This window comes from Salvelinus sp. IW2-2015, linkage group LG8 (assembly GCF_002910315.2).
Source record: "Salvelinus sp. IW2-2015 linkage group LG8, ASM291031v2, whole genome shotgun sequence".
Lineage (NCBI taxonomy): Eukaryota > Metazoa > Chordata > Actinopteri > Salmoniformes > Salmonidae > Salvelinus > Salvelinus sp. IW2-2015.
Window position 1 is genome coordinate 9,654,061 of NC_036848.1, and position 7,626 is coordinate 9,661,686.

Genomic DNA, 7,626 nt, shown 5'->3' on the forward strand with positions numbered 1-7,626 from the left:
TCATTAAACATCCTATCTCCAGCAGAGAGAGAGAGATTCTCTCTAGGACATCCAGTCTCCACCAGAGAGAGAGAGTTCTCTGTATTAGAAACATCCAGTCTCCAGCAGAGAGACTTCTCTCTATTAGAACATCCAGTCTCCACCAGAGAGAGATTCTTTCTATTAGAAACATCCCAGTCTCCAGCAGAGAGACTTCTCTCTATTAGAACATCCAGGTCTCCACCAGAGACTTCTCTCTATTAGAATTCCAGTCTCCAGCAGAAGACTTCTCTCTATATAGACAATCAGTCCCCACCAGAGAGAGAGAGTCTCTCTATTTGAACATCCAGTCTCCACCAGAGAGAGTTCCTCTATTAGAACATCCAGTCTCCACCAGAGAGAGAGAGTTCTCTCTATTAGAACATCCAGTCTCCAGCAGAGAGAGAGAGTTCTCTCTATTAAAACATCCAGTCTCCAGCAGAGAGAGAGAGAGTTCTCAGATCTAGAATGAGGCTTCGCCTACCTTCTTCAAATCCTAACCTGGCACAAAACAGATCTTACATTACTGTGTAGGTCCTGGGACACTATATCCTACTCCTAGTAAACTCCTAGGTTGCCACGGCGATGAGCCCTATGATTAAACTCTGACCTTTCATGATCTCCTGTAGTTCCATCTGGAGGGTCTGGATTGCCCGGACTGAATCCTCCCCTGCCAGGCTGTTCAGCCTATGGAGGGACAACTTGCCCCCGACCACTGCTGCAATGTCATCATCCTCCAGGTAGATCACCTTGTTGGTGTGCTCTATGATGGCACTGGGCAGGGACAGGTGGGAGCATGAGACAAGCACACAAGCATGCARGCACYCACACACACACAKACACACACACCTAGGGTTTCAGCTCACCTGGCGTCGGAGGCAAAGTAGTACTCCACAGCCTTGTCGTCTCCAGCTGAATTCACAGCAGTGGAGTTGTTTGGCTTGTCTGGCCGGTTGTGGCTGTTCTTATCCTGGACCCCCTCCTTGAACAGACCTACAGGAGAGAGGGCAGGGGTCACGGTTCAGACTGGGTCAGGGTAGTCAACACTTCCTGCTTTACTTGAACTTTTCACCTAGACTGTTTAAGTCATTTGTAATTAACTAGTSACTGCTTGTGACATGCTTATAACTGCTTATACTGTATGTCATGATCATGATGGTGGCTACTGGTTTGTTTGGTGTGTTAACGGACATATTCAYTCWKTCCCTATCCCAGTCTGCTGTGCCCACATGCTTCAAGAGGGCCACCGTTGTTCCTGTRCCCAYGAAAGCTAAGGTAACTGAGCTAAACGACTARCGCCCCGTAGCACTCACTTCCGTCATCATGAAGTGCTTTGAGAGACTAGTCAAGGACCATATCACCTCCACCCTACCTGACACCCTAGACCCACTCCAATTCGCCTACCGCCCCAATAGGTTCACAGACAACGCAATCGCAATCACACTGCACACTGCCCTAACCCATCTGGACAAGAGGAATACCTATGTAAGAATCCTCCGCAATCCTCCTTGACTACAGCTCAGCATTTAACACCATAGTACACTCCAAACTCGTCATTAAGATTGAGACCCTGGGTCTCGACCCCGCCCTGTGCAACTGGGTCCTGGACTTTCTGACGGGCCGCCCCCCAGGTGGTGAGGGTAGGAAACAACATCTCCACCCCGCTGATCCTCAACACTGGGYCCCCACAYGGGTGCGTTCTCAGCRCTCTCCTGTACTCCCTGTTCACCCATGACTGCMTGGCCATGCACGCCTCCAACTCAATCATCAAGTTTGCAGARGACACWACAYTYGTYGGCTTGATTACCAACAARGACYAGACGGCCTACAGGGASGAGGTGAGGGCCCTCGGAGTGTGGTGTCAGGAAAATAACCTCACACTCAACYTCAACAAAACAAAGGAGATGATCGTGGACTTCAGGAAACAGCAGAGGGAGCGCCCCCTATCCACATCGACGGGACAGTAGTGGAGGTGGAAAGTTTTAAGTTCCTCGGCGTACACATCAACGACACACTGAAATGGTCCACCCACACAGACAGTGTGGTGAAGAAGGCGCAACAGCGCCTCTTCAACCTCAGGAGGCTGAAGAAATGTGTCTTGTCACCGAAAACACTCACAAACTTTTACAGATGCACAATCGAGAGCATCCTGTTGGGCTGTATCACCYCCTGGTACGGCAACTGCTCCGCCCACAACCGCAAGGCTCTCCAGAGGGTAGTGAGGTCTGCACAACGCATCACCGGGGGCAAACTACCTGCCCTCCAGGACACCTACACCACCCGATGTTACAGGAAAGCCAAAAAGATCATCAAGGACAACAACCACCCGAGCCACTGCCTGTTCACCCCGCTACCATCCAGAAGGCGAGGTGAGTACAGGTGTATCAAAGTTGGGACCGAGAGACTGGAAAACAGCTTCTATCTCAAGGCCATCAGACTGTTAAACAGCCATCACTAACATTGAGTGGCTGCTGCCTACATACTGACTCAAATCTCTAGCCACTTTAAGAATTCATAATTGTATGTAATAAATGTATCACTAGTCACTTTAAACAATGCCACTTTATATAATGATTACATATCCTACATTACTCATCTCATATATATATACTGCTCTATACCATCTACTGCATCTTGCCTATGCTGCACTGCCGTCGCTCATCCATGTATTTATATGTACATATTCTTCTTAATCATTCCTTTACACTTGTGTGTATGAGGTAGTTGTTGTGAAATTGTTAGGTTACTTGTTAGATAACTTGTTAGGTATTACTGAACTGTCGGAACTAGAAGCACAAGCATTTCGCTCCACTCGCATTAACATCTGCTAACCATGTGTATGTGACCAATACAATTTGATTTGTTTTGATTTGATACTTAGCCTTCAAGGTGGGGGGTTCAAGTAAAGTGCTGTAAACTAAAGATTGCGAGTGTGAACAGTGAACAATGACAAACAGAGAGGGATTTAATCAACAACCCAATGATTTAAACCAAAACAAGACAGGTGGGATTAGAGTTCATGATCGTGATTGACCGACAGAGGAGAGGAGTCAAGGGTCCTTTGACCATCAAAAAACAAGCTAGTCATATGTTTACATTGGTTCACCTCAGAAGATTCTGGAATCAATAACCAGCTGGATATGGAGGTTCAATTTGCAATCTGTATTGATTTGTCCATGGTATTTATGAGGTGACTCACACACAGTGAGCTTTGTCCTTTGTCACAGTTACAGTTACAGGAGTATTAGTCCCTAATAGCGATAAGTGACATCTTCTTGTTTCCTTGTTTCTTTCCTTCATCTGCACTCGACAGGCGAAAAGACATTTCCATCCACTATGTTGCTTTCACCTATCTTGTGTTTTTAAATGAGAGGAGATGAGGGAAAGGAGCAGAGAGGAGGAAGCCACTTTATAGCATTGAGATGCAAGCCACTTTATAGCATTGAGATGCAACCCAGTATCCTCCTACTCTTCCTGGTTCCTTTCTCATTGGGCCTCAGACTTTGAACTCCAGCAGGATACATCACTATTAAAGTGGAGCTTAGCTAAGTTAACAGATAGCAGGGTGAAGACAGTCGACACATCTACGAGGTGTTCTCTAGATAGCTGACACACACAGAGAGAACAGAACTGTTATTAACTGGCCAATGAGTATGTAAAGGAGCAGATTTATTATAACACACATGTCAAGATAAATCTTTGAAATCTATCATTTGGAGAGGGCTGTCCTACTCCTCGTTTCTAGGTAATAGTTACTGGATGAGGATTCAGCACCCTATTCATCAGAAGAAAGGGAGTTTTAGAGTCAGAATGTCATATTGCAATGTTCTGTTATTAACCTGACACTACTGTCCACTGAGTGTGATCATGATGTTAACCTATAATAACCCATAGAGGTTCCACACAGTATTGGCAGAATTTCCACAAGAAGCAAGAGTCTCATTTCTCATAACCATKATTTTTGTGATTTGGCATCATTTTTGCACAAGTAGACAATCATTTAACAGTGGAATCATTGGAGACGTGTCTGATTAAAGGGATTCTGATTGTTGTTAGTCATGCAAACTCTTATGAGGCGGTTCAATCCAATCAGAGGTCAGAACCCACAACACCCACGTGTTTATTTGGTAGTTAGCGCACCTACGGGCTCAGCAGCCCTCTGTCGCTCTGTAAACACTGGGGTGACTGCACAGTCCCTCAGGACAGAGTAGTACGGTGCTACGGATAGGACAGGGTTAGTCTTAGATGATTACATGTTATCACACACAGGAGGGTTATCATTAGTCTGGACCAGACAGTAAGTACTGCTACTGTTATGGTTAGAACTGATACAGATACTGCTCACAGTAAGTACTGCTACTGTTATGGTTAGAATAGATACAGATACTGCTCACAGTAAGTACAGCTACTGTTATGGTTTAGAATAGATTACAAGATACTGCTCACAGTAAGTACAGCTACTGTTATGGTTAGGACAGATACAGATACTGCTCACAGTAAGTACAGCTACTGTTATGGTTAGAACAGATACAGATACTGCTCCGTAAGTACAGCTACTGTTATGGTTAGAACAGATACAGATACTGCTCACAGTAGTACAGCTACTGTTATGGTTAGAACAGATACAGATACTGCTCACAGTAAGTAACAGCTACTGTTATGGTTAGAACAGATACAGATACTGCTCACAGTAAGTACAGCTACTGTTATGGTTAGGAACAGATACAGCTTCTGCTCACAGTAAGTACAGCTACTGTTATGGTTAGGACAGATACAGATACTGCTCACAGTAAGTACAGCTACTGTTATGGTTAGGACACAGTTACTTAATTGATTGATTAAGTTGGTTAGTTTGTTATGCAAGGGTGTACTCCTACTGACCCGAATTATGACTTGAGATACAGACATATAACCTCATCTATATCAATGCATGATGTATGCATCAGTTCCAGTTACGCACTCGTGTCTCAAGTTAGAGATCTGTTCATGAATATTACGTAACAGAACGTGTTCAGATGCGTTAACTAACACAGTCAGGTTTCTGTGAGGACAGTGGACAGACAGAGGTTGGAGAACACTGTGAAGTGAGAACATCAGCTGGAGAAGAGGCTTGGGAGAGAGGAACAGAGCTCACCACTGTTGTACTGGATCGGGATGTGCTCTGCGGAAAGCTCATGCTTGCTCCGCACACCAATGAGAAGAGGACTTCCTCTCCTGAAGGAGAGAGAGAGAAAGGGGGGATGATAGCGGGATGGGGATGAAGGGGAAAGCGAGAAGAGAGAGTGGGAAAGACAGAGGGGGTAGAAGGGGAGAAATGGTTAGATTTCTATCTTGTGAGAGAACACAAACGCGCACACAGTGTAATGTCTTAAAACATTTCTTGTGAGTGTAACATTTCCCTCAGCAGGGGAACATGAGCTGGGATTGGTCTCCACACCTCAGCTGAACTCTTTCTCCCAAGTGTTGCTGTTGAATGACTCATTGTTCAATACACTATAATGAAGTACCTGGAGCACTCCGCGCTCTCTCTCCTTTTTCTCCTCTATGTGTCTCTGTCATACTATCTCTTACTTTTACTCTCTGCCCGTCTGTCCCCTAATTCACCTCTCCCCCTCCCCCTCTTTCCCTCTCTGTCTCTCTCTTGTTTTCTAGCAGGTCCTGCTCCTTGTCCTCCCTCTCCCCTACAGGTGGTTGAGTCAGTTCCTGCTCATGTTTCTAGCTCATCAGCCATGCATTCTGTCTCCAGTACTCCATGTGTGCTTCTCTGATTGGCTGATGCAGGTGTGTGTGTGTGTGTGTGTGTGTGTGTGTGTGTGGTGTGTGTGTGTGTGTGTGTGTGTGTGTGTGTGTGTGGTGGTTTTAAGCCAGGTGAGGAGAGAGCGTGGCAAATCTAACCTGTATATAAATCCAGTAGAACCTATGACAGAGTACAACTGTACAACCAAGCAACTGATAAAATACTTAACAGCTATCATAAATATTTGCATCTCAATTCCACCTATGTATGTAGCATGTTCCTGTTTGACAGCTTACACCTGGCTGGGGTATTCCCACCTGAGGCTCAAAGAAAACAGCAACGTTTCTCAATTACACCTTCTTTTCTTTCCCTCTTGTTTCCGCCTGATCCTTCTCTTCTCTGTCAGCCCTGTTACGGTGGCTGGCTGGGAGCAGGGAGGCAGGGAGCAGGGGATTAGGAAGCAGGGGAGCAGGGAGCAGGATTAGGAGGGCAGAGGGGCAACAGGGAGCAGGACAGGGAGGGACGAAGGGAGCAGGGAGCAGGGAACAGGGAACAGGGAGCAGGGAGCAGGGAGCTGTACACTTGACATCAAGCTGAGGGGCAGTATGCTGTGCTGTTTTTTTTCCAGATTCAGAGTGTTTAATAGTCAAATGTACAGGGTTGCAGGTGTGACTGCAGGGTACAGTGTTTAATAGTCACATGTACAGGGTTGCAGGTGTGATGGCAGGGTACAGAGAGAGAGAAAGAGAGAGAGAGATGTAGAGACAGTGATTCTCAGGCAAGCCTTGCTGGAGGGCTGATAGTTTTGCCAAAAAGAGAGGGAGCAGGGGCTAGCATCACTGCTTAATCACTTCCATCCCTCCATTTCTCCCTCTACCCTGGGAGCCAGCCCTAACAATGCAAGACATTAACTGTCAGCTCAGTCCCTGGCTCTCAAGACAAGACTAAGCTAAAAACAGCAGGTAACTATCAGAGAGAAAATGAGAGCAAGAGACAGAGGGTAGGGAGAGAGAGAGAGAGAGTTATAGTATTCAGTGAAACCCACTGTATCCAGGTGGAGCAACAACAGGTGGACTAACTGAACCCTGGCAACAGCACCACGTTCAACCAATCATCCTCTTTACTGTGGACTATAAACCATAGGTCAARAGCCCTCGCCCTCTTTCCCTCAGTCTACCAACGAGGAAACAGAGAGAAATAATTGAAGAAATCAAGACGTCAGAGGTGATTGAGTGTAATAGGTGCTGGCCAGGGTTTTCTCCCTGAGAAGCAAGAGGAAACAGAGCAGAGCCTAATGAGTCACAGAGAGGAGAGGAGAGCCAGGCAAGAGGCCAGCAGACAGCTTTAGAGAGGCCCAGCAAGGAGTGACTGAACCTGGACCACACTCCTCTCCTTCTCCCCCTCTGTCTGAATCTCAGAGTCACACTGCTTCTCTATACAGTAACACACACACAAGTATGCATGAGGCACACAAAATAACATTTACAACAGTCATTTAGCAGACGCTCTTATCCAGAACAATTTACAGGACGCTCTCAACCGATACGCAACACACACACACACACACACACACACACACACACACCACCACACCCCAACAACACCAACAAACACACACACACCACACACACACACACACACACACACACCACAACACAACACACACACACACACACACAACACACACACACAAAAGAGGATCCACACTCACACTTTCACCCTCTTTCCTGTAAATCCTTGACTGTTTCAGCTTCCATCATCAAACGTGACCCATGGAATAACGGAATAACGTAGGCAGAGACACAATCTGAAGACCAATATATGGCTATAATATAATCAGTTTTATTGCTTCATCTGATATTCCTCTTCCT

The 7,626-nt window shown here is 46.1% G+C and overlaps 1 pseudogene; it reads right to left on the reverse strand.

The window, feature by feature from the left end:
• The window catches only part of LOC111967114 (glutamine--fructose-6-phosphate aminotransferase [isomerizing] 2-like), a 62,588-nt pseudogene that overhangs the window by 18,745 nt on the left and 36,217 nt on the right, over nt 1-7,626 (reverse strand).